The sequence below is a fragment of the Ambystoma mexicanum genome, chromosome 13, assembly GCF_040938575.1.
Source record: "Ambystoma mexicanum isolate Mex_15411 chromosome 13, UKY_AmexF1_1, whole genome shotgun sequence".
In the NCBI taxonomy this organism is placed as follows: Eukaryota; Metazoa; Chordata; class Amphibia; order Caudata; family Ambystomatidae; genus Ambystoma; species Ambystoma mexicanum.
Window position 1 is genome coordinate 191,018,305 of NC_090938.1, and position 25,054 is coordinate 191,043,358.

Here is a 25,054-nt window from a genome sequence, read left to right on the forward strand (position 1 = left end):
TCAAGGTTCTTAATTATTTCAGTAAGGGACTCCATTGATGCGAGAGGCAAGCGATATTGCTTCACAAACACTGGAGTCATGCCAGGGTCCGTGGGAATTGTTGTTGTGTGGATGTCGGTGCGACCGCAGTCGTATGAGTCTACCTCAAAGAGATCTTGAAAATCCAAGAAAACTTGTTTCAACTTTTGCTTCTGTTCAAGAGTCACACATGCATCAGCTAGGTTGACTCTCTCTTCCACCATCTTCCTGAAGCCTGGAAAGACTTCTGGTTTTGCTATCTCAGTGGCCTCCTCCAGCTGGGTGGAGAAGTCCCTGGTCAGAGTGCTGATTTGGACTGGGGGCTTCAGGTGGGAAAGGCAGCCCTCATGGACCTGGAAAATCACCTCATCCCTCCTGAAGTCACAAGTCACATCTTCATGTGGCGGGAAGTGTACACCATGAAGTTACCCCCCATGCCGGGTAAAGATCCTGTCTGGTGTTGGGTTGTCATCACTGTCAAAACAGTCCTTGGGGATTGGTCCTAACAGTTCATTTCCTAAATAAATGGGAAAATGTTGGTCATCAACCGCCATTTCAATAATGGTGCCTGCGGCTAGAGTAATACTCTTTAAGTATCTGTTATCCACCTCTATTGGAATGGTGTCATGTTCTATGTTGACTAATGGTGTTGGGTTTACCCCCAACTCTTGCTGTTGGGGAGAAGCATTTAGATGAATATAAGAATCGGGGTTTTTCAATTGTTGTCCTCTTTTAACTTTCTCTTCTAGGGAGAATTGTCTGGTCCTTTGTGGGATGGTGACTTCCTCTTTAGCCTGAATTTCAACTGCATAAGGTAGCAATTGAGCTGACCTAAATGCTTTTTCTGGATCATCAAAGCCCATGGGATTATCCGCTAATCAGAACCAAGCTTTGAAGTTTATTAGGTCCAAACTAATGGCAATGCGATTGAGAATGTCACTGCCTAAGTAAAAGGTGGCAGTGACATCTCGGACGACCCAACAATTATGGACTATGCTCTCGTTGCCAATGGAGATTGTGAGCATACACCTGCTTGGCAGGAGATGTTTGGAATTGGATGCTTCCAGGTCCATTTCCCATTTGTCTATCAGATTGAATCTTTTGGGAGTTGGCGGAACAGGGCTTCGCTGATGAAGCTCTTACCGTTGTTCACACATACTCTGGCGAGAACAGAGTCCTTACCTTCATTTAATTGAATGGGGATGAACAACTGCTCTCCAATTTGCTGAATATCAGCTAGGCTCTGAGCTGATTTCACATCTTTCTGGACTATCGGAGTGGGAATGTCTGATTGTGGATTAGTAAAGAATTTCAGAGTGTTTCCTTCCAGTGTGGAATACCACCTTAAACTGAAAGGAAGGTTAATTTTCAGAAATAGAGAGGACCCCCCATCACCAGTCTGTTGCCCTACTGCTATTACCGTTACATCTGGAATTTGGTTGTTCTGGAAGTGAAATTCTACTTGGTCAGATTTTTGTTCAACCATGTGGCAGGTGCTGTTTAAACTAACATGGTTGACCCTCTGCTTTAATTTTATTGGTCGGCTAGTCTGGGTCCAGAGGACCTTGTTTACGCAATCTATTAGGGGTGACAACCTTCTCAGGAGGTCATTCCCTAGTAAACAAGGGGTGCCCTCTGGAGTCACTACTATGACCGGGTGTTTCACCTTGTGTTGCCCAATTTTGATGTCCAAATCTGCAGTCCCCTCGACGGGAATTTCCTTCCCGTCAAAGTTCTGAAGTTGTCCAGGAAGAGAGGTGAGAGGAATTCGGTAATTCCCCCCCCTTCCTGCATTTAGTTCATCAAAGGCCCTTTTGGACAGAAGGGTAGCTTGGGATCCAGTGTCCACCAGTGCCAAAATTGTACCCTGTCCCTGTACTTTTACCGGGGCATAGTATCTTCCCTCCTTCTCCTCAAGGGGGCACAGATGATGCACATTTTTGGACAACTGGTGGGCTAATTTTCTGGTTTTGGACATTGAGAGAGAAGAGATTTGGGCAGAGTTTGGCAGGGAGTTTTGGGAATCTGAAAGAAAAAGTTGGCCTTTTTGGAGGCAGTCACCTGGTTTGAACCAGGGGTTTTCGGTATTGTTGGTTCTGGGATAGAATGATGGGCGGTGACAGCTCAATCCCCACATCTACCCAGTCTGGGTTGGAATCCCTTGGGACCCATTTTTCCTCCATCTCTGAAGGAGAAGACCCTTTTCACAAGATCCTCTGAGGATCCCTCTCCCTCAAATTGGAAGACCTGTACCTCCTCCACAAAATGGGTCTGTTTGGGTCCTTTGTTTGTCCTACCTCTTCTCTGCTCCTTGGGTGGCAGACTTTCAGGGGTAGGAGATTTTGTTTCCAGTTCCTGGGTTTCCAGGGGCTGTTTACAAGTGGGGAAGGAAGCTTCCTCCAAGGCTTTACACCCCCCTTCCCCTTGTGCCTCCTCCCTGGGAACCGGTGGGTTATCGGGGTGCTGCCCCGTCATTGTTCTGGAGCACCAGGCCCAGAGTTTGGGGCATTCTGTGGTGGCATGCTCATCTGAGGGTTCTGTTGAGCCCTCGGTATGTGACCCAGATCCCGTGCCATATTTTGGACCTAGCGCTCAAGTTGGGAAACCCGCTCAGGCTGATACGGGGTTCTGTTTTCTCCCCTGGGCTGATCCCGGGAAGGGTAGCTATCCCTTCTCTGGTAGTACCTGTGTTGGGAAGATTTGGGTACACCTCCACCCTTGGCCTTCCCTCTCCTGGATTAGGTGGTCTGGGCTCAGGGAAGTGGGGAAAGAAGGATGGATGATTTTGGGGTTGGACTTTGGGTGGATACCTGGGGAAGAATTTCTGCCCAGGGTTTGGTGAATTTCGGCCCTCCTGGGGGAAATTAGGAGGGATGTTCCCTGGGTTGGGTGCCTGGTTGGATCCCCCCCTTGGGCTGGAGGAGTCCACACATAACCCAGGATGGGTCGGTTTCCCTTGTAGCGGGGACTTGCATAGTCAGGGGGGCGAGGGACCCCATTTGTGGGACTACCTCCTTGACTCCCTGTCTATGACTGGCCCGAGGGCCTTCTGGGCTTTGAATTATTCAGTGCAGGCAGGGTTTTAGGCCCCCCCATCTCCAAATCTAAAATGGGGGCAACCTTTACCTCTGCCACCTTGGCAGCAGCAGGTGTGCTGGTTGATTTGGGGCTTTTCTGGGAGTTATTTCCACCAGTTTCTGCACCTCCATAGATGCGGGTGGCTTACTCAATGACCCAGTCTAAAGATCTTTTCTCGTGAAAATCTCTCATGAGCTGGGTCATTATGTATTTGGGTAAGCGATGGAAAAACGTATTAACATATTCTTTACTGTCCGTGCGCACCCTTTTTGTAGTCTGTGCAAAAGCACGCTTCAATTATTGCACAAATTCTTGTGGGGCCTGATCCTCCCCACATTGCAAATTGTAGGCTGCCTTGCGAGCCTCTTGGGGATTTCTGTGAACAGAAAAATGTTTCAAGATGGCCGCCCTATATGTGGACCATCTCGAATGGTTTTGGTCCTCCAGCCCCGCAAAGAAACTGGAGTATTCTGGGGAGAATGTACATTTGACATACTGAATGCAGCTACTGCTGTCCTTCAAATGGAAAGTCTCCATCATTTGCTCATAAAGCTCCAGGTGTTCCCAAACAGAATACTTGGCGTTCTTGTGATAAGGGATGATGACACTCCTTATTGCCTTAATCTGTTTTAAGGGGTCTTTAAGCAAGGCCCTTTTTCCCTTATTGGTTCGGGTAACCCTGGTCCATTCATCCTCTGACTCCGAAGCACTGCTCCCAGAGGTGCACGTCTGATCTTCCAGGTTTTCCCGGATTCTGTGACCCTGGGAATGGCTGGCAGAATGTGGGGACCTGGTCTCCTGTGTCCTGCGACGGTCAGAGGAGTCTTCAGATTCCGCCTTGCTGCCAGGATTTGATGAGTACCCCCCCCCCCCACTGATCTAACTGGGCAGAGGTTTTCAGGATGCCCTTAGTGGGCCTACTCTCCTGGGATTCCCCACTAAATTGCACTGTACTTCGGTGCCCATACCCGGATGACCGCCCATCCATTCCTGGGAAGTACTGGCCTATGAGCCCCATACTTTTGGCTGGATAGTAATCTGCCATCCCTGTGGCCCTGTGCTCATGTGTGCCAGGGGACATGGGGGTGGCAGAGTCCAGGGACTGGGAGAGATGAAGGCCTCTGGTACTAGGGCTCCTGAGGTTATGCTCGGGTGTTTCCCTTTCCCAGCGAACCTCATCTCTATCAGCCCCTGCTCCCTGTTGCCATGCAAGAGCCTGTGCTTTCAGTTCCTCAGTTAAGGCCTTACTAGACTCTATCAGTCTCTCCTGCATGGCTACCTGTTGCTGGAGCCTACCATTGTGCTGACAGAGAGCCTCATGTTCTCTCTGTGCCTCCTGGTTGGTCCTGGAATACTGGGCCAGCATTTGCTGCAGGAGGGTTAACTCCTGAGTCCCATCCCTACCGGCCTGCTCCTTTCTTGCCAGAGCATCTTCCACTCTCCTGGTGTGCTCTAACAAGTTCTGATGCTCTTTTTGGAGGTCACTCAGTCCCTGGAGGGCCAAGTGATTTTCTTCAATTTTTTCTTTTAATCGGCAGACTTCCTGGCTTAAGGTGTCCCTTTCTGGACTAAGATCCTGCATCTGTGCCGCCAGGTTGTCCCTCTGCCTTTGAAAGGCACCAGATTTCTGCCGTTCTTCCTCAAATTCTGTCTGGGTATCCAGGTCTTTCAGAATGTTTGTTGCTCTCTGCATTCACTCTATCTAGATGACTTTGCAGGGTGGCTATCTGCTCTGTGCATGCCCTGTTGAAGTCTAGTTGTTGCTCCAGCTTTTTCAGGCTCTGCAGTAGGGAGTCCAGACCTTCTTGGTACTCCTTCTTCAAGGGTAGACATCTGATATCCTGGTCTGTCTTTTCCTGTTGCAGTATATCCATGTCCTCTTATATTTTAATGAAATGCTGCCTACTATCATTTTCTGACTCCTGGCTCCTCTGCAGCCTCTGCTCGGAAGAGTCCAGGTCAGATTGGGCCTTCTCTAATGCCATCTGTTGCCTATTCGCCAGATCTTGGCCTTCAGCACATTTGTCCTGTATAGCTCCCATATATAAATATAAAAATGCTGCTATCCTGACAATCTTGTCGTGCTCATCTTTGGCTTTAGGGGCCATAAATAGTTCACTCAGGGCCACATGTGATGGACCCTGATCTCTCCATAGGTCTGTCCCTGTTTCAGTGATCTGGGGTGCGATTGCCTGCAACCACACCATCTGGTCAAGATAAGCCCACTCACCTCTCACAAATAACTTATGTAAGAGGTGTTCTCTCGCTAGTTTGATGTCTACCAGTGTCGTCATTCTGGAAATTGATTTCCTTCCTGACTTACAGAAGTTAGTATTTTATTTTGCAAAACAGACCGTTCCTTTGAGGAGTGCTTTTACAGTGTAATACAGCGTGGTGATCCAACAGGATTTATGTATCCTATCAGTTGGCACACTGTATTAAGCTGCACAAGTGGTAGTTCTAATCCAGATGTCCCGGCTTGAGCCCCCACTCTGTTAAGGGACTTCAATTCAGCACTCCAACTAAGTCAATGCCTGGTTTGGGATGCCCAAGGGAAGCCCTTATTTATATATTTTTATGACAAGTTATAATCTGGATGATAAACCCTTATATAATGCCCCTCTTTTTGAATCCCCCCGACCTCACTGAGCCAAGAATTAGGTTTGTTTTGCAAATTAAAAGATTTATTTGAAATTAAACAATATATATATATATATATATATCACACTTTTATAATCAATTATTATTTGATCGCACGCTTATGAATATGACAGTGATCAACAATGGATAATATTACACTAGCACACTTTTGTAATCACTTAGGAGTTGGTATAGAAAGGATATGGTAGCTGAGAATGCTTTTATAGTTTCAAGGGAAAAACAATGATGGAAAGAATGCAGCAGAAATAAACTGATATGGTTTCAACAAGAGAGAATCTTATCACTTTTCCCCTTGTGGCAATTCACTCCCCCCCTATGCAGTATAAACAGATGGAAGGAGAACACACAATTTTCAGGAATACCCTCAAATGCAATACCAATTCAGTTCCCCCCTAGCAAGCTTAGAGCACAGGGATGATTTTAAAACACAGGCAAAAATACTTTAAATGTGATTTGCAAAGAAGTGGAAAATATGCTAAAAATGATTTGAATTCCCTATAGGAGATTCAGGGTAGGTGACAGCTACTTTGAATTAGTTCAGGTCAACACTAGCAATGATTCATGAGGGATTATCAGGTTGAAAACGAATTTCAGCAATGCAAAGCAAAAGACAGGTATTTTTGACAGGTGAAGAAGTTTGAGCTAGTTTTCAATTCGTGACACTTTTTCCGAGTGCGTCGAGCGCGATTACGGAAAAACTATAAGGAGTAGGTTTAGGGCTTGTTGGAAGGCTGGGGATCTTAGCTTTCAAATGAAAGTTAAATCTTGTTCCTAGCACACGCGGTTCCAAAGATGTGGACAATTTAGTGGAGGTAGTTTTTTAGAAATTAAATTTTAAAGTTCAGAATGGCAAAATGACACTTTTACAGGTTTAATCATAGAATGGATACACAATTTCTATGATGCAGTTCTGGACAGGTTAAAATGGTTTGAATCAGATTATTTTAAACTAAGAGATTGGTTCTGGCACAGTTTTCAGGATACTCAATCCTAGTCTTGGAAGGAATGGGCCTCTGTCACAGATCTGGTCAACAGGTTTAGCTGCGGTTCTCTCGCCACGGACGGTCTCTGGTACCGGTTCTGCTCACAGCGATCTGGGTCAGCTCTGCTCTGCTGGTCTGGATCTCTGGTTCTGGCAAAAGTTCTTGGCACTGCACAGTGGTCTGGATACAGCTCTGCTTTCCGGGTCCTGGCACAGGGTTCTAGCCAGAATCAAACAGCACAGACCGGCTGTTGAAGAGTGGAGTTAGGTTGCAAAAGATTTTGAGGCCTGCTGCAAAAGGATTCAGCTGGTGGTTCAGGCCCCTCTGCAACAAGTTCTGGAGTCTGGATTCTAAGTTCTGGTTCTGGAGTCTTCTGGATATTGTCTGGTTTGGCAAAATGCTTCGCAAGAAATCAGTTTGAAGTGGAAAGTAAATGTCCCTACCTGGGTCCCAGTGGCTCCTTTTATGTCTTTAGAAAATGGGTGTGTGCGTGGGCATAACTAAGCCTGACCCTCACAACTTATCATTGGCCAAGCTCTCCTCTCTCCCTTGATTGGGGGAAGGAAATGGAGGGTCATCGTGATGAGGTAAGTTTATGGGTCAGAGTATCCTCCCCTTGTCAATTTGCACACAAATCTATTTTTGATCCAAATACATATTTATCTATGTACAATTTTTCTAATAGTATATGTCCAGTTAACATATTTTCTGTAGCACCAAATCATCCGATCCCTGTCTTTGTAAAATGGTGTGTCCACTTCTGACAGAATTCTGCCCTTTTCATCAAGAACACAACCTCTAAACCTTTCCAGAATTTACACACACATGCGCAAGGAGTATGGGCATCAGATGATAAAGTGTCAGATTTATAACATACAGACATTTGGAGTAATACCTTATTTTCCGCTACTACCCCCAGAACATACCACCGAGTCCTAACACCTCTTAAAATGTGCACAGAAAAATCACAAGAATAAATGATATTATATAATTTTGACAATTTCGTACTATGAATTATCCATCTTTTTAAAATCATGCTCTGGCCCAGATGGGTGTGGTTTAGGTTCCATAGCACATGGGGGGGATTTCTGTCTGTCCCCGCCTCCAGCTCAGGTGGCTCCCAGAAGCACTGCTCCTCCAGTTTCTTCCAAGAGGAAGCCATTTACGACCCCCCCCAATTTAACATTTGCCTGAGCCAAGGAAAGCTCATTGTTCTGTTTCCTGCAGCCCCAGGTACCCCACCCCTAATTCAATCAGAGAGGTGTAATCTCCTTTTGGTAGGAAAAGCAGAAGGCAGCCAGGAATGTGAATGCAGTTGCTGGGCAAGTTTCGCCTCCTGTCGGGGGTAGTTGTCAGGCAGAATTCAATCTCTTCAAGCCAGGCTTCAGCTTAATTTCACTTTTGTTCCAGTTTTCTTCATTCAAATCAAACTTACAATTTTTACACATGCAGCTAGAACGCTGATTCTAAGTTCAAAACTATGACATTTAAACAGTTGCAACCTATGTGGCACTCAAAAAGTAGGTCACTCATTTATTTTAAACATTTCGATTTTAGTGGTTTTAAGTCCAATTTCACTTAAGCTGCTGACATCCACCCCTCAGCCAGTTGTGTTATGAACATTATTTTACGCTCTTCATCTTTCCAGATTTTGATTGCACACAAGACTACATTCTGCCAAATGTCTGCTGGTGTTCAGTGAGATTTTTGAATATCTTGCAATGTTTAAAATAGGCATTTTTAGCTTGCATTTCAGAGAAACAAAGGCGATTTCAAGGCGCTTTTTTTGAGCTAACCAGCACTGCTGTTTTTCCTTTGGCACCCCGTTTCACTCATGGTGCTTCTGGCCCATCACGCTCGCACTGGTGGGTGGCAGGTCAGGCGACCATTTTGGTGTGCGCAAAACTGCGTGGTTTTCCTGGATTCTGGCGCAAATGTGGGCTTTTTGCCATCTTGGATTTTCTAAGCCCACAGCACCAAATGTTGTAGCATAATAGTTCAAACGTGGGGCACGACAACCAACATTATAACATAGATGAACATTTACAGTATACACTACACATTTGCACATTGTTTGACAGTACTAGAGCGGTGACGATGGATTGTCCTCTTCATCAGCTAACATATTACATAAATAGAGTCTGAACAGCGTCCATATGTCTTTGGGGCGGCATCTCGATGGCAATGTAATAATAAATTGTTCTTCAAGTTCATTGACCATCGACAGGTCTTTCAAAAAGTCCAGTCGCCTGGGAGGATCTATGGACTTCCAACATTTCAGTATATTTAATTTCGCAACCACACATGCTAAATTGAACAATCGTCTAGTGGTAGTTGCAGCCTTACCAATATCCCCAAAAAGGTATTTCCGTGGGGAAGGTGTAGCAGGTATTGGCGTAATGTCTTCCAGAATCTCCGCCACCTCCCCCCAGAATTTAGTTATCGGCGGGCAAGCCAATACATATGATAGGAGTCTGCGTTAGGGGCATCACATTTAGGGCATTTTCCCATGTGGCCCTGCACAAACTTAGCTAACTTGGCTGGGGTGTAGTGCAACTGGTTTAGAACTTTAAACTGAATGAGACGTAGCCCTGAATTCATGGATACACATTTAGTCAACTGGCAATATCTCAACCATGTGGTTTCACACAGCTCGACACCCAGATCTCGTTCCCAGGTCGCTTTAATGTTATTGCATGGCTTGGAGTGCATCTGAAGAAGGCTGTATAGTGCAGACAGACTTTTCCTGTGTCCCCCCCGGTTCCGTCATGGCTGCAATACATTCATGTGTGGGTGGCTCTTCTGGGAAGGAGGGCCATTTGGCGTCGAAGGCAGATTTCATCCTGTGAAACTGAAATCGCTTAAGGTGATCTCCACCCACTGCCCCGACAAAATCGTCTAATGCACAGTATCTCCCTTCCGGCAACATGTCTCGCATTCTAAATTGCTTCTGTGGGTCCCAGGTACCCTGAAGTGCCTTATCAAATGTGGGGCTTATGCCCGGAAGTACCACAATGGCACCTCCGGGTCATACGGGGCTGTAATGGCAAGTCTCTTATATATCCTGGACCATGCACACACAGTGGCGCTTACAGGATCATATTTGCATGTGTCTTTTCGATTAAGGTCAAACATAACCACTCGCAGGTCTGAGGGGGATGCCGCAAATCTTTCCAGGGTAATGTGTGGTACCGTGTCCTCTGGGTCGAACCAGTGTCTCGCGAAGTGTGCCTGTGACGTTAGGTAATAAAATTCAAAGTCTGATGCTGCAATCCCACCTTTTGCAAAGGGTTCTGTCATTTTAGACCACTTCAACCTGGGCGTCTTCCCCCCCTCATACAAATGTAGTGGTGAGCGTTTGGTGAAGAATGTTCTGCCCGGCCAAATCGGTATGTTGCAAAAAAAGGTATAGGAGTTTGGGTAGCACTATCATCTTAAGTAACGATATTCGCCCATACAGGGATAGTGGGAGCTTGTTCCAGACTTGTAGTTTAACTGTTAGGGATTGTAGGAGTTCACAATGATTTTCTGCGAGTAATGTACTCCCGTCCCTCGATACCCTGATCCCCAAGTAACGGATATGTGTTGGTGACCATTTGAATCCCTGTGTGTCTGACATATCTCTAGTTTTAGGTGTAAGCGGAAACAGTTCTGACTTAGAAACATTAACCCTGTCCCCGAGTATTCAAAGGACCTCTCAACCTCATCCATAATTGGCACTAGATTTACCTACGGGTCCCTAATATATAGTAGGGTGTCATCCGCATATAAGGAAATGATTTGTGGTCTCCCAGTCATACGAAGACCTCTACATGCATGATTTTGTCGGACGTATTCAGCCATGGGTTCTATTGTAAGTGCAAAAAGGATTGGGGAGAAGGGGCATCCCTGGCTAGTGCCTCTACCCAGGCAAAACAGGAATGACATGGTTTGATTAGTTAGTACCTTTGCTCCTGGGCAAGTATACAGTAACCTGACACAGTTAAAGTATCTTCCCAACCCAAATCTCTCAAGGACCAGAAACGGAGAGACCCAGGAGACAGAGTCAAAAGCTTTCTCTGCATCGAGGGATGCCGCCAACGCATCCGCCGCTGGGTCTATCTGTGTCCTCACTCCAAAGAGTCTGCGCAGATTAAGAGCAGTGGACCTTGTTGGTATAAAGCCAGCCTGGTCGGGATGCACCAATATAGGCATATAGTGCAGGAGCCTGGTAGCTAAGACCTTTGCGAAAATCTTCGCATCTGTATTAATGATTGAGAGAGGTCTGTATGACCCCATGTCCTGAGGGTGTCTACGGGGTTTAAGAAGAACCGTTAGCACTGCCTCTCGCATGGTGTCTGGCAGTATGCCGCACTCCGTCGCCTCTTCCCACACTTTCAGTAAGACAGGGGCTAGTATGTCATGGAATTCTTTGTATAATTCGGCACCCAGACCGTCGGGACCGGGGGTTTTACCCGATTTTAATGCTTTCATTGCCTCTGTATTTTCCTCGAGTGATATGGGGGTGTCTAATATCATGCGTGTCTCCGGAGTCAGGGTTAGGAGATCAATCACGTTCAGATACTCCACACTTTCTTCTTTTGTTTTGGTGTCCCTATTGGAATATAGTGATTTATAGAATGCGGCAAACATATCATTAATTTCTTGGTCACCATTGACTGTCGCCACTAGGCGTCTGGATGGCTGCTATAGGGGGATGGCCGTGTTGGTCCCTAAGCATCCGGGCTAGGAATCTCCCTGCTTTATTGCTTTCCCCCTATCTACGAGCTCTGACCGGGTCAGCCATGTATTGTACCTCCCTTGCAGCAAGTTTCTTAAATTCTGCCAATGTAGTGTGAATATCCAGAAGGGCCTCTTTACTATGTGTACAGGTGTATTGAAACTCCAGGAGCTCATGTTTGGCCTCCATGGTGTCCAACTCTTGCCTAACTGCCTTCAGGAGACCTGTAGTTTTGGACATAATTGCACCCCGTACCCATACTTTAAATGTTTCCCACAGTGTGGCACACTGGTCTACCCACCCCTCATTTAGTTGAAAAAATTCCTCTATTTCAGTGCGCAGTGATTCGCAAACGTTAGGGTCTCTAAGTAGAACGGGGTGCATTTTCCAGCGTCTGGCCCTCGGAGCAGCTTCGCTGATACCCAAAGTAATTGATACAGGGGAGTGATCCGATAGGGTACGGGGTACATCTCGCAGTGCTGGACCATGTTCGTGAGTGTTGAGCTGATGAGCCAGTAATCAATTCGAGATTCAGAGTCATGCACTGATGAATAGAAAGTAAAGCGCTGTTCTTGGGGATGTAGTTCTCCCCAGATGTCTACCATGGTCATCTGTTGCATTATTTGTCATATAGCTAATGCGGTTTTGGTCAAGGTTCTATGAGAAGTTGTAGACCTGTCGAGGGTCGTGTCAAGGATCGTATTAAAATCTCCTCCCCAAATCACCGCCGCATCCTCAGCCTGCACTAACATAGCATTGTAGAATTCAGGGTCTTCTATGTTGGGGCCATACGTGTTAACTATAACCATCTTCCGTCCCGCCAACTCGCCCCAGATTACAACATATCTCCCTTGTGCGTCAGTTTTAGCGTCATGGATACAGAAGCCCAGATTCGGATATATTAGGGTAAAGACCCCTCTGGATTGGAGGAGTATTCCGTATAATATCGCAATGCGCCCCATCTAGGGAGGAAATTGTAACAGACCTGTCTCAGTGCATGAGTTTCTTGCAGTAACACGATCTGGGGGTTATGTCTCGTTATGTATGCTGCGATTTTCCTGGCCTTAATCAGGTTGTTTAGGACCCGGATATTCAATGAAAGAAGTTTAACAGTTACCCCCCTGTCACCCAGTACCATGGTATTCTATTATTATCAATGTGTGAAGTGATTCGCTTACGCCACCAACCTTAACAGTTGAACCCGATGCAACCCGTCTATGCATTTTAGAACTCTTACAACCGTGGCAAAACTTTGTACCCTACCCCCACCCCCGCCTGCACCATCAACCCCAACCCGATGATGTAACCCTTTCCCCATAACCTGTGGAACGTTCCTGAGGGTCACTAGTTGCAGTTGCAAGGCCTCCATCAGTAGAAGCTCACGATCCCACCCTTTTCAAACAATATCAATTGGAGCAGTTGCTCTCGGGAGAGACGTCTTCACAGCTTGAGTAATTATGTTTCTGTAAATCCATTTCAGTCGGCTGAGTCCGGGACGTCGTCTCCCGGTCGTGGTGGCCTGTTCCGATCTCGTGGATGTTCTTTGGGAGGAATGGGGCTGGAAGCCTCAATGTACGCTATGGCCTCCACAGGGGTCTCAAAGAAATGCGACCTGCCTCCATGTTGAATCCGTAGTTTTGCCGGGAAGATGAGGGCGTGTGGGACATGACGCAATCTCAGAAGCTTTTTGGCTTGTTCATAGGATCTGCGTTGCATTTGGACGCTGGTCGAAAAATCCAGATAAATGTGGACTCTGTTTCCCTCATATTGCAGGGAGCCTTTTTCTCTTGAAAGTTTTAGGACCGTATACCTGTCCTTATGATTCAGGAGGCGCACAATAATCGTACACGGTGGCGCCCGAGGCTTGCATGGTGGTGCTAGGGTGCGGAGAGCCCTCTCAACAAGAAAGTGGTTAGAAAAGGATTCCGTGCCCAGAAGAGTTTTCAAACGAACCTCTACTTGTCGCTCCATCGGGCCCTTGCAGAAGGATTCTGGAATGCCGACAATACGGATATTGTTTCTTCTAGATCGAGATTCCAGGTCATCGCATTTTGCTTGAGTCTTATGCAGTTCCCCTTTCAGCTGTGCTATGTCTCGACCATGCTGTGTTATCATATCTTCATTTGTGCTGATTCTGTTCTCAGCTTCTGTAACGCCAGTGCTCTCCTTGCCCACTCTAGCCTTAAGGGAGCAGATAGTTGAAACAATATCCTCTAGCTTGACGTTCACTGCCAGGAAGCCGTCTGTACCATGTTCATCAGGCGGTCTTCTCTGTCGTCATGCCCAATCCCAGCAGGATTGTCATCCCCCATGGTTATGGCGGCCGGCGTCCCCTGAGGTTGGGAGCTGGCATAGGCATCCATTGGGCCAGTTTTTTTCACGCCTGTGCTTTTTTCTCATTGCGGCCCATGAGTCGCCCGTGCATAGCAAGGGACGATGACGCGGGTCAGTCCAGTCCTCCACACAGGATTAGTATGGTCTGTACGGACCAACGTTAACGCCCATATTGTGCAACCTGTTGGGTACCAGTGTCCCGAATCTTATGTCTCATATATGATGTTGCCACATGGGTCCTCGGTTGTTCTGCGGAGAGGGAATGCTCCCCACGGTCCTGCCCCGCAGTGTATATCGGATTCTTATCAGTGGTAGCTGCAGGTGAGGGCCACGTCTGTTGTAAGAGCGGTTAACCAGAGTATTAAATTGGATTGAGGCCGAGCTCGGGCCGCTGCATATACTGGTTCGAGTATTGTGCAGCTAGTGGTGGCAGTGTTCTCGTACTGGTCCCGCTTGGCAGTGTGTTTCGGATTCCTATAGGTGGTAGCTACAGGCTAGGAGCATGTAACTTGAGCATTAAACTGAATTGAGGCTGAGCTCGGGTCGAAGCACATACTGGTTCAGGTCCTTTGTAGCAAGTGGTGACGGCGTTCCTGTCTTTTTGATGTCACAAGTCTTCGTATTAGAGCTTCACCGTCGTCACCATCGGCCCGTCCCCACACAGGCACACAGTGGTCCACTGACTTTGTCACACCACCTCCCGCGCTCGTACACCGCGCCCCGGTCTTTGTGGCACTAGACGCCCAGCTCCCTGGCGCGACCAGAATGCGGCGCAATCAGGCCAGTTGTGTCGGGGGGGCCCCTGCTACAGATCTCAAACGTCCTCCGGCAGCGTGGGCTGTGTTAAGGGGTCAATAGAGTCTTGTGTGGGCCCCCTCAGCGGTGACCAGTGGCGGGGTGGTGCCCTCTGGGGAACCCACACCGATGCTTGCAGGTATAGTACAATGCCCAGTTCACTTCACGGATGTATTGTGTCCTCCCACGTTAACACTGTCTGAGTGGCAGCCAGTATACAAAGGATTTTATAAACTTTACTTTGTGACGCAGTCAATGTCTCTGGGTCCGCACGCTTTTACATCTCTCACCTGCTCTCTCAACGTCGGACAAAGGCTCGCTCGGCCGCAGACCCGAGGCCTGAGTCAGCTGGGGCCCTGCATGAGAGATGGTGTGCCGACCCAGTCGTTATCCTGGAGGTGGGCCGGAACCACAGACCATCCCGCGTCCACCCTCGGTCCTGATGCCTGCACACACGGTCCGCCCCTGGGCCCGTGCTGTGGGGCTGCACCGCGGTGATCAGCGCTCCTCCCCACACGGCCTTGTGCTGATGACGGCACCTCGGTCCGGCGTAGGATTCTCCTGGAGCCCAGGGGCAGCTCGCGGTCCACTGGACAAGCCGTTAGTCCAAAGGGAGCTGCGAACTCCCTCCGCGGTTTCGAGCAGGATTTGCACACAATGTGCAGCAGGAAACGGGAAACAGACGGTGTAGTAGTTTCTTCTCTCCGTGGCTCCAAAAAGGATTTATTTATATATAGGATGTTCGTGGGATCGGAGCGTTCCACTGCACACTGAGCTAGGAAAAGTATATAAATTATACATTATACAGCACACTTTCGGAGAAAAATTAGCTAAAACGACAGATTGCAATTGTTTTGTTGGCTGTCTCCACAAACACCAATCCAGCTTCAGAGCAGCCAGAGGCACGGAAACTACTCTCCTTAACACACGTGATGACTTATTTTATTTATTATTTATTTATTGCATTTATTATACGCCCAAACCCATAGGTACCACGGCGTAGATTACAGAGTACTTAGACTTGGTTGTTACATTACATAATTAAAGCAGTCCGGTTTGCAGTTGTTACATCAGACTTCCGGTTAGCAGTTGTTACATTACATCAAAAAGTAGTACAGTTTGCAGAAGAGTACATGGTATTGGTCATTAAATATACTTTAGTAGAATAGTGGGGCTTGCCATTTGGATTTGTGTTGCCCTTATGACATTCACCAAAGTGTGTATATCCAATTTACAGGCAGGTGAGGTTGCTAGCGTTACAAAAGCCGGTAGAAAGGTAGGGAGCAGTTAGTGCATAGGCAGTAGTGATTAGTAGAATGGGCAAAGGTCGGGAATATGGTTAGTATTTGTAGAAAAGCCAAGTTTTAAGGAATTTCTTGAATTTGTTCAATGAGGGTTTATTGGTGATGTTGGCAGGGAGTGTGTTCCAGATTCTGGGTGCTGCTATGGGGAAGCTGGATCTGCCTGATCTAGAATTTTTGAATCGTGGTATGAACAAATGTAGGTGGGCATTGGACCTAAGTGTTCTTGTGGTGTTTTTTTGGCTTAGGTTTTGGTTAAGGTAGCTGGGTGCAATGCCAGTGATGCATTTATGGGTTGGTGTGAGGGTTTTGTGAATTATTCTTGCTTCAATAGGAAGCCAGTGTACTTCTCTTCTATGTTGATATATGATCTCTTTTCTTTATGCCTAATGCTGCTCTCAACGCTTTATTTTGGATTAGTTGCATTTTATTAAGGTTTTGTCTTGAGGTGCCTAGCAGCAGTATGTTACAGTAGTCTATCTTAGATAGTATGAGGCTCTGGCTAGGGTGATACAATTGTGTTGTGTGAGAAATGGTCTACTTAACGTGATACGTTTGGCCGTGTAAGCGGATGAAGAGGCGAGGGTGTTGTTTACACATGGTGAGACTGGAGTCAAGATAGACGCATAGTGTTTTTACTTGCTTAGAAATGGTAATGGGGGTGCCATCTATATATTTTTTTTTCCTTTTTTTTTATTTCTGTGTATTGGGGGAGAGGTTTGCTAGTTGGATTGGAGAGCCTACATTGAGGATCTCAGTTTTTTCTCCATTTAAGCAGAGGCTGTTTGCTGCCATCCAGTTTTGGATGATGGAATAGATTTTGTTTACCTCAATGGTATCCTGTTCAAGGTTTCCTGATATAGGGATGAGTATTTGTGTATCATCGCCGAAGTTTGTATAAGTTACTCCCATTGTGTCTAGTGCTGCAAAGAGTAATTTAGTGTAGGCGTTATAGAGTGTTGAGGAGAGGCAGGAACCTTGGGGGACTCGAGTGGGACTGAGATGGGGTCTGCTGCTACATCGCCTATAGCTACTCTGGACGTGCGGTCTGAGAGGAATTAATTGATCCAAGTGGTGGCATCCTTGGAAAAACTGAACTTTTTTGCGTGAGTTTGACAGAGTTTATGATGGTCTACTAGGTCAAATGCTGCAGACAAATCAAGTAACAACAATAAGCATAGTTGACCTAATTCCCTCACTGTCCATCTGATTTTTGATGTCTAGTAAAGCTGTCTCAGTTCTATGGCGTGGGCGGAAGCCCGATTGTCTTTCTCCTAACAGATGGTTATTATTTTCAAGGTGGGATTGTACTTGGGAGTATGCAATTTTGTCTGATTTTGAGAAGGAAGGGTACAGTGGGGATGGCTCAGTAGTTGGTGGGGATGGTGGGGTCTAGTGTGGGTTTTTTTAAGGAGAGGGGTGACCCACACTGCTTTGATATTAGTAGGAATGGTGTTGGTTTTAAAGGAGGCATTAACAAAATTGGTGATGGTAGTTGCTAGGATGGGTGCACACTCCTTTACTAGTTTGGCAGGGAATGGATTCCTTTAAAGTTTGAAGGTTTCAATCTGTCACGGTCAATCACCTCATCCTCATAAACCAGCTCCATGAAACCCTGAGAATCACGGACCGGGCACTGACTGGTTGACCTCTTTCCTCTCTAATCGGCCCTCTCAAGTGCAACTGGGCCCTTTCCATTCGCTCTCTACTTGCGGCGTCCCTCAGGGCTCTATCCTCCCGCTGCATCTTTCCAACATTTATCTTGGCCCTCTCGCCCACCTGATCCCCACCTTCTCTCCTCATTTCCAGTGGTACTCGGACGAAATACAGCTGTCCTTCAAGCTTCCCTCTTCTTCCTCCTGTCCTTCCTCTCTCATTCCCGACTGTCTAGGCATGGTATGCTGATAATGATCTCTACCTTAATGCCAGTAAGACTGAGATCTTTCTCATTAGGACTCCTGCCACCTCCTTCCCTCCTACTCTCTGGCCACTCTCCTTGGGCCCATCCCCTCACCCTCCTGTGCGGCTGAAAACCTGGGTGTCATCTTTAACTCGTCTCTCTCCTTCTCACCCCACATCACTGACCTTGCCAAGTAGGCCCACTTTCAACTTTACCTCCTCAATTACCTCCTCAAAGGCATTCTCCCCTTCATCACCTTCACCCAGAAACTCAATGTCTCCAGAACTCTGGTTCTCTCCAGCCTGGATTATTGTAACTCCCTCTTCCTTAACCTTCCTCTTCCCTCTTCCCTCTTCTACTAATCCAGAATAGGTCTGTAAGTTTTCTCCTTGGCCTCAAGCCCAGGGACCGCATCACTCCAGCCCTAAAATCTTTGCACTGGCTATCGGCAGTTGCAAGGATCAAATTCAAGATCCTCTGCATCATCCACAAGGATTTCTGGGGCCGGGGACCTCACTAAATCCAACTCCCTCTCCCTAAATACCTACCTGCTAGAGTCCTTTGGTCCTCTAGCTCCAACTCTCTGCAAATCAACTGATTCTCCAAGCAGAGAGTGGGGGGGTAGATCTTTCTTTGGCAGGAGCCTCCCTCTGGAATGGTCTCCCTGCCCCTCTACCTCTTGATCGGGATCTCCTTAAGTTCCGGAAACTTCTCAAGACCTTTCTTTTCTCTTCCTACTTCCCTCTCCGCCTCCCTGCTAGCCGCTGCTACTGGTTGCCTGTGACCCATATGAGTCTTCTGGTGCCAGGCTTTCTACCAGTCTTTCCCCTACACCCCTTTAGGAGCACTTGTCCTCAGGCTCCCTTCCCTGACTAGTCACTGAGGCTGATCCACCCTCATCCTGCACTATTCACCCCCTACCCCTTCCTCCCCTGGCATTCACCCTCCTGGGCTCGCCTTGGCACTTGCCCTTCCCCTCCTGCACTTCTCCCTCAATCCTTTTGTCTGCCATCCCTTGCACTTACCTTTCCCCTCCCTCCCTAACTTCATGTTACTTCACATGCACGATCCAAATGTCACAAGGCCTGGTAGGAACGTTATTATTGTTTTCTCTCTTGTCCCTCGCCCCTTTTTTGTCTTGTGACACTTCTTGCCGTATAGGCGGCATACAAATGTTCAATAAATAATAAAAAAAAGTAACAGCAATCTAAAAACTCAATACATTTAAAATTCCATGCCGCAATGAAAACCTGTCCGACTGGCTGCACAATGTAGACCAGTGTAGACATGTAATAACATATTACAGTAATACATGTCAGGTCATATTTAGACATACCTTGACTGGTTGCACCAAAATGCCAGTCGAAGCAATAACACTTGTCATGGTTATTTTGGTATGACGTCCTTTCAACGCGGGATGTTTTTTTTTTTTTTTTTTTTTTTTACTAAGGATTTTTTAATGAAAAAAACTAATTGGAATTTTTAGGGGGGTTTGAAAAATATTTATTTGGGGTGTGGGTGTTCGGCGAATATATAAAAAATTAGAGTGGATGGTGGGTTTGTGGGGGGACCCCCAAAAAAAAAAACATCGTTACAAAATCAGCAGTGAAAAAATACCCCACCATGAAATGACATGGAACCGTTATTTTACCACTGCCCAGAAAAATATACAGTGCCTCAGTAAGAAACAGCTAGACTGACAGCAAGTCTAGCCAGGTAGTTACACTTAACAGGACTGCTTTATCAGAGATGTCCAATTAAAAAAAAAGAAAGTCAAGCCAAACTAATAAATGACTAGACTGACTCTATCAAAATGCCTCTCTAGCCACTAGTACCACATATCTTGCCATCTTGCCTTCTTAGCCTGGACATAGATGACTATTATGACTCATTGCACAATCCCACCGCACCCCCCCAAACACATCTCCCCTCCCTCCCACCACTGCCCTAACTCCCAAAATCAGCTTCTCTGCCCAGAATTACCTCCATGTCCCTTTTTCTTGTCCCAGTGCTCATGTATGAGACACCTTGCCTCGCAGGTAAGTTCTTGGATGAGGAAAAATGGGACTAGGAGTAATGAAGAATACAGGTAACTAAGCCAGTCATTACCTCCACGTCCCTCTACCTCATCCCAGTACCTGTGTATGAGGCAAAATGATTCGTACAAGTTCTGGGATGAGGAAGAATAGGGCTAGGAGTAATGAAGATTACCAACAAGTAATCCAGGCATTAAACGCAAACAGTGGTGCAACAGCTGACTGGGCTTAAGCCCCCCACACTCCTCCTCCCTGAAATGTGTAAGACCTTGTTGACTCGACCCTCAGAACCGCTGCCGGACAGAACAGGACACAGATGTCAAACAATTCCTGGGTTTCACTGTTCACTAAGGCCTGGCGACTACTAACATAAATCATTTCACTGCTAGCAACCGCATTCAAATGCATAATTATTGAAATTGTGACGTGGGTTTAGTACTTGAATGCCATGGGAGTGATTAGAAGGGTAGAGCGGGGATATGAGACGGCTCATTTTCACAGTGGTCAATAAGTGGGTGCTTTCCGAGGAGAGAGTTAACTACTTGTAACATTGTATCTGCAGTAGAATAGTCTCATTAGAATTCGTAAAGAAGTTAGATGCCACTACATGAATAAGTGTGCCCCTCCCACCGACTGTGAAGTTAGTACTTCTCCCAACATTTGAAGGTTTAGCCTCCCAAAATGTAGGTTTTGTTGTGCCCCCAAAAATGAGCACAAACCCCCATACATTTAAGTGTGCACCCTTTCATCACACAGGCACACCCAGGCAGCCACTCCTACATCATGCATGCACATTACCTTGTGTATATGTGTATATGTATATGTGTATGTATATATATATATGCACATACACACATTTAAAGAAAATACATTTTCTTACTTTAATCCATTGGTCCAGGGAAATAGGCCTTTAGCTCCATGCAGCAGCCAGTGGCCCTACAATTCCAACAAGAAATGATTTCCGTTCAAGTTCCTAACTGGAAAGGAAATAAAAACAGAGGGGGGTCTGGGAATCTCTCTACCAGCACGAGCACAGCCCAATGACCTGTTCTTGGGTGAATAACCCCTGGGAGAGACTCTACCAAGTCTTTAGCTCACTGTCCTTTTCACAGAGAAGAAATTTCCCTGCATATCAGCCTTTGTCCTGCCCAGCGGCAGTCCAGCGCCGAAATGCTAGGCAATTCTCCTCTGAACAAGAGTACCATCAGTAACCCCATACACGTGTTTCAGCCTTGTTGGGCATCATCAGTGAGGTGAAACTGTTGCCTCTCTAAGCACAGTGAGCAGGGAGTCCACGTCTGGATTGCCCTGTTAACTTAGGGTGAAACCCAAAGTTAATGTATGCAAACAAAGGGGGGTCTGGGAATCTCTCTACCAGCACGAACACACCCAAGAACAGGTCATTGGGCTGTGTTCGTGCTGGTAGAGATTCCCAGAGCCCCCTTTGTTTGTGTAAAGGAAATAATGTCTTTATGAAGGCAGAGTGAAAGTTGCAGTAGTCTAGTATAGCCTCTATAGTGGCTCTGGCTATTGAGAGAGTGTTTTGGGTAGATACGTATGGTTTGACTGTATTAATCAGCTTAGTAGTGTACGAGGCTGAGGAGGTCATCTTTAAAATACAAAAGTAAAACCAAGGCGAGACCTTTTTGGCTCACATAACTTAGTATTTTGGTATTTGCAGGCTTCTGGCTTGACTTTTTCTGCGATTGCATATAATTGCTATTTGATATGGCCATACTGGTTTAGCCAAGTTAGGTATTCAATACAGATTATTCATTTTAGTCTATGAAAGTCAAATTGTCTCAAATAATTGCCCCTTTTTGTATGACAGGAACTGGCAATCCATGTGAGCAGGTGCAGAAATTGCAGGTTGGGCACAAATCCCAGCGTTCTCACTAAAGCAAGGTGTTTTATCCTGGGCAACTCATTTAAATATTCAGGGCCTAAAATGTCAAAATTCCCAGTCCCTAAATACTTCGACATTTTCAGCCCCTAACTCACTTAGTTCCCTCTTCAAAAAATCATTCCTCGTGGTTTAATACTTTAAGGTTTGATTTGCCAGAGTGATAGTGACCATGAGTGTGTAGCAAACCACAAGGTCAGGTGTTTCTTGGCCACTTAAAGACCATGGTCCGCTTCCAATCTCAGTTAATGTTCAGATCCGTGCACCTTTTGATAACTTCTAATGTGTAGCCTGCCTCATTCTTGCTTCAGGTGTGCCCCTGTATTCATGCTTGGGCAGGTGGACCCTCTCTGGAGGCTGCACGTCTGAGCTCTGGGTCTACTCGGTGCGGTGGTGTCCCTACCTTTTATCAAAAAGTACAGCCGGAAACCCTTCTGTCTGATATTCTTAAAATAAATTCTGTGGCGATGCCCGAACACCACACCGGAAGCTACTGTTGCCATTAAAAATACCACTTACTTGTTATTCTCACTCCAGCCTGGATAAAGGTGTTCGTGGGATTTTAAGGGAGTTACCATGCATGTACTAATAGCTGCCAGGGCAAAGTATGAAGCTTAGAGTTGCAGGCATGATGGTTCGGGGGGGAGGGGCAGTGGGCGGTTGTGACTAGAGATGTTTACCTCCCTTTATTTTTAGGGGGGGGGTGAACGTTGTCTGCGCCCTGGGCTGTAAATCACTAAAGATGGCACTAGCACTAAACCCTCTTTCCAAATACGTACCTGGGAGGTATCTTGCTCTAATAGGCAAGCAGGCCGGAAGTGCTAACAAAAAGGCGTCGCTTTATGAAGCGACATGTCATGCAATCGCCACATTCCCTTTATAGCTGGATTAGCCGAAGGCGTGTCGCGTCGTTGAACCCCCACCCCCCACCCATGCAGCCTTTAATGCTCTTGTTGCTGCCCCCCAAACTCATTTGCGGTGCGCGTCTGCCCGCGCGACGGAGCAAGGCGGCCCTGGGGAAAGACGGGAAACGAGGCCCGGGTGGCGCAGGTGGACACGGTGCCCGCCAGCACTGACCCGCTCTGGGACAGATCCAGGCCGGGCCAAATGTGAGGGCCTGACTTCAAATGCGCGGCTGGAAAAGAACAGCGCAGCCCTTGTTTCCAGCAGCTTCCGTCGCCGCCCCCTGGGGATCATGGAGGCACCGGGGCCGCCTGACCAGCCAGCGCGAGAGGCTCCACGCCCTTTCCTTCCGCCTTTGGCGCGCCATTGGCGGTGCAACGCTCTCCGGGGACTGCTTCTTGCAACCCGTTCTTTAGTTCACCTAAGAGCAAGTTCTAGATCACTTTCACTTCATGTAAACAAAAAAGCCTTCTATGAAACATAACCAAACAAATGTGAAAAATATTTAGGCAATCTTAATGCCAGCGTTTTCTGAAGGCCTTTGTGCTATTATTGGCAGCACGCCTGGTCAATAACGCTTAATATTGGCTCTTAGCTTTTCATCTGAGCTACCCCTCAGGGGAGGGGCAATAACTATTTTTATTGACCCGCTCCTCCACCATTAGTGCTTTCAACATAGGAATCTTCTAGTGTTTTCACCCCTCTTCCTGACCCCCCTTTTTTTATCAGCAATTACCTCTTATTGCAGTGCTTTGAAGCTGACAATTATTCAAGAGGAGCCTGATTACATCAGTTACAAACTGCATTTTCATCAATATGATTGTTTCTCCTGATCTAGACATCCCAAATAATAGAGGTGTGATATCCAAAACCTATGTCTAGCTCCATAGACGCCGAGCACGCAGGGGCAGAGAGGGCACTAGCGCCGTCCCCCGTGAACAACAGAGGCAGGTGTGTAATTTTGTAGATTCTGCAACCATAAAACAAGAGAAAAAAACGAATGTCTAAACGCCTGTGAGTGGTAGAGGTGCTGGCTATTCTACTGCTGCACTAGAGATAGTGAAAAGTGTTAGCATGCATCTTGCAAAATTAGCCAGCACTGTCAGCCTGACTGTCAAATCAGCCCGGATTGGAAGGGGAGTGGAGGGTGTGGGGGAAATAGGGAGTTCTAACGCAGAGTTCTACCGAAGGACAGCTCAGCAGGTTAGGTGACTGTTGCTGTGATGATCTTTGTTCAGTCGTGCCTGTAAACGTGATACCTTTTTTTTGTCCCAATCGCTGCTGCTACATGTGCTGTAAAATGTGGTGTGTGTACCTGGAGTTGGGCGCAACCCCCACTTTTCTCGGTATGGGTATTTTTGCCCCGTAGCAAAAATCAAGTGTGTTCTGCCGCGTAACGCAAATGAAAAGTTGGCACCCATGCATAACTCCTCTTCAATCTGCCAATTGTAGCGCCTGCCGTGCCATGCATATACAGAGTGCAATATACATGCCAACATGACTTACTTCATTTAGGAGATGTCACTCCAGTCCTGTATTTGCTTTTGCATTGCTCTGCCTTTAGTTCTGGATCTTAAATGCAATGGAGCATATTGGCATGCATTTGTGCACCGATGCCAGTACCAGCTGTGTGCTGTAACGGCATTATAAGCGCAATCTGCAGTGCTAGCAGCAATGGCCACTTCCAGCCTCGTATCCTTGCCTCCATTCTGCAACGTGTGCATTGCCTGCTGGACCCCCCTGTCAAATTGCTTCAAAGTGCATGTCAGCCCTGTGCTTATTTTTCATCTTTCAAGCTCGTTCTGACCACTGATGTGGCCTGTGGAATCTTATTTAATTATATTTTTAAGGTTGGCAAAAGTGACGTTGCGCTTTTAAGTTATGTTCCAAGAAACACACGAGTTGCCATCCAGGCCTGATGTTTTGGTTTTCCTTCTAGAATGTACAGGTTTCCTTTTCCCATTTTAACTTCAGGACTACAAGTCCCATAATGCAAATAAAAATGTGGTCCTATGTCCCACGCGCATATACCACGTGGAAAACTTGATTCTGCTGATACCAATGCCCTTCTGACATCAAAGCCATTGCTCCCAATGTGACGTCACAATGCTTGGACTACAAAGAGAGAATGATCTGCCCCTTCGTGTAACTCTCTTGGAGTTTCTCCAGTCAGCCATGGTGGGTTACGAAAAGCAAGCCCGAGTTCACACACCGACGTGGTACTCCTTTATCGACCTCGGATGGATGAAAGGCTGAGGTGGCCGTGCCGGGACTCGAACCTACGACCTGCAAATCTGCACTCGCAAGCGCTCAACGAGCAGAACTATTTTATCGGCTTTAAGCAACGCTATATAATGTATTTATATAGTGCTACAAACCCTCAGGTATCTGAGCACTACTTATTACCCATGGTGTGTGGTGC

At 46.8% G+C, this 25,054-nt stretch overlaps 1 protein-coding gene across 6 annotated transcripts in view; it reads left to right on the forward strand.

Moving 5' to 3' along the window:
* LOC138521067 (receptor-type tyrosine-protein phosphatase V-like) overlaps window positions 1-25,054 on the forward strand; it is a 641,711-nt gene that overhangs the window by 142,631 nt on the left and 474,026 nt on the right. The gene's annotated exons all lie outside the window — the stretch shown is intronic.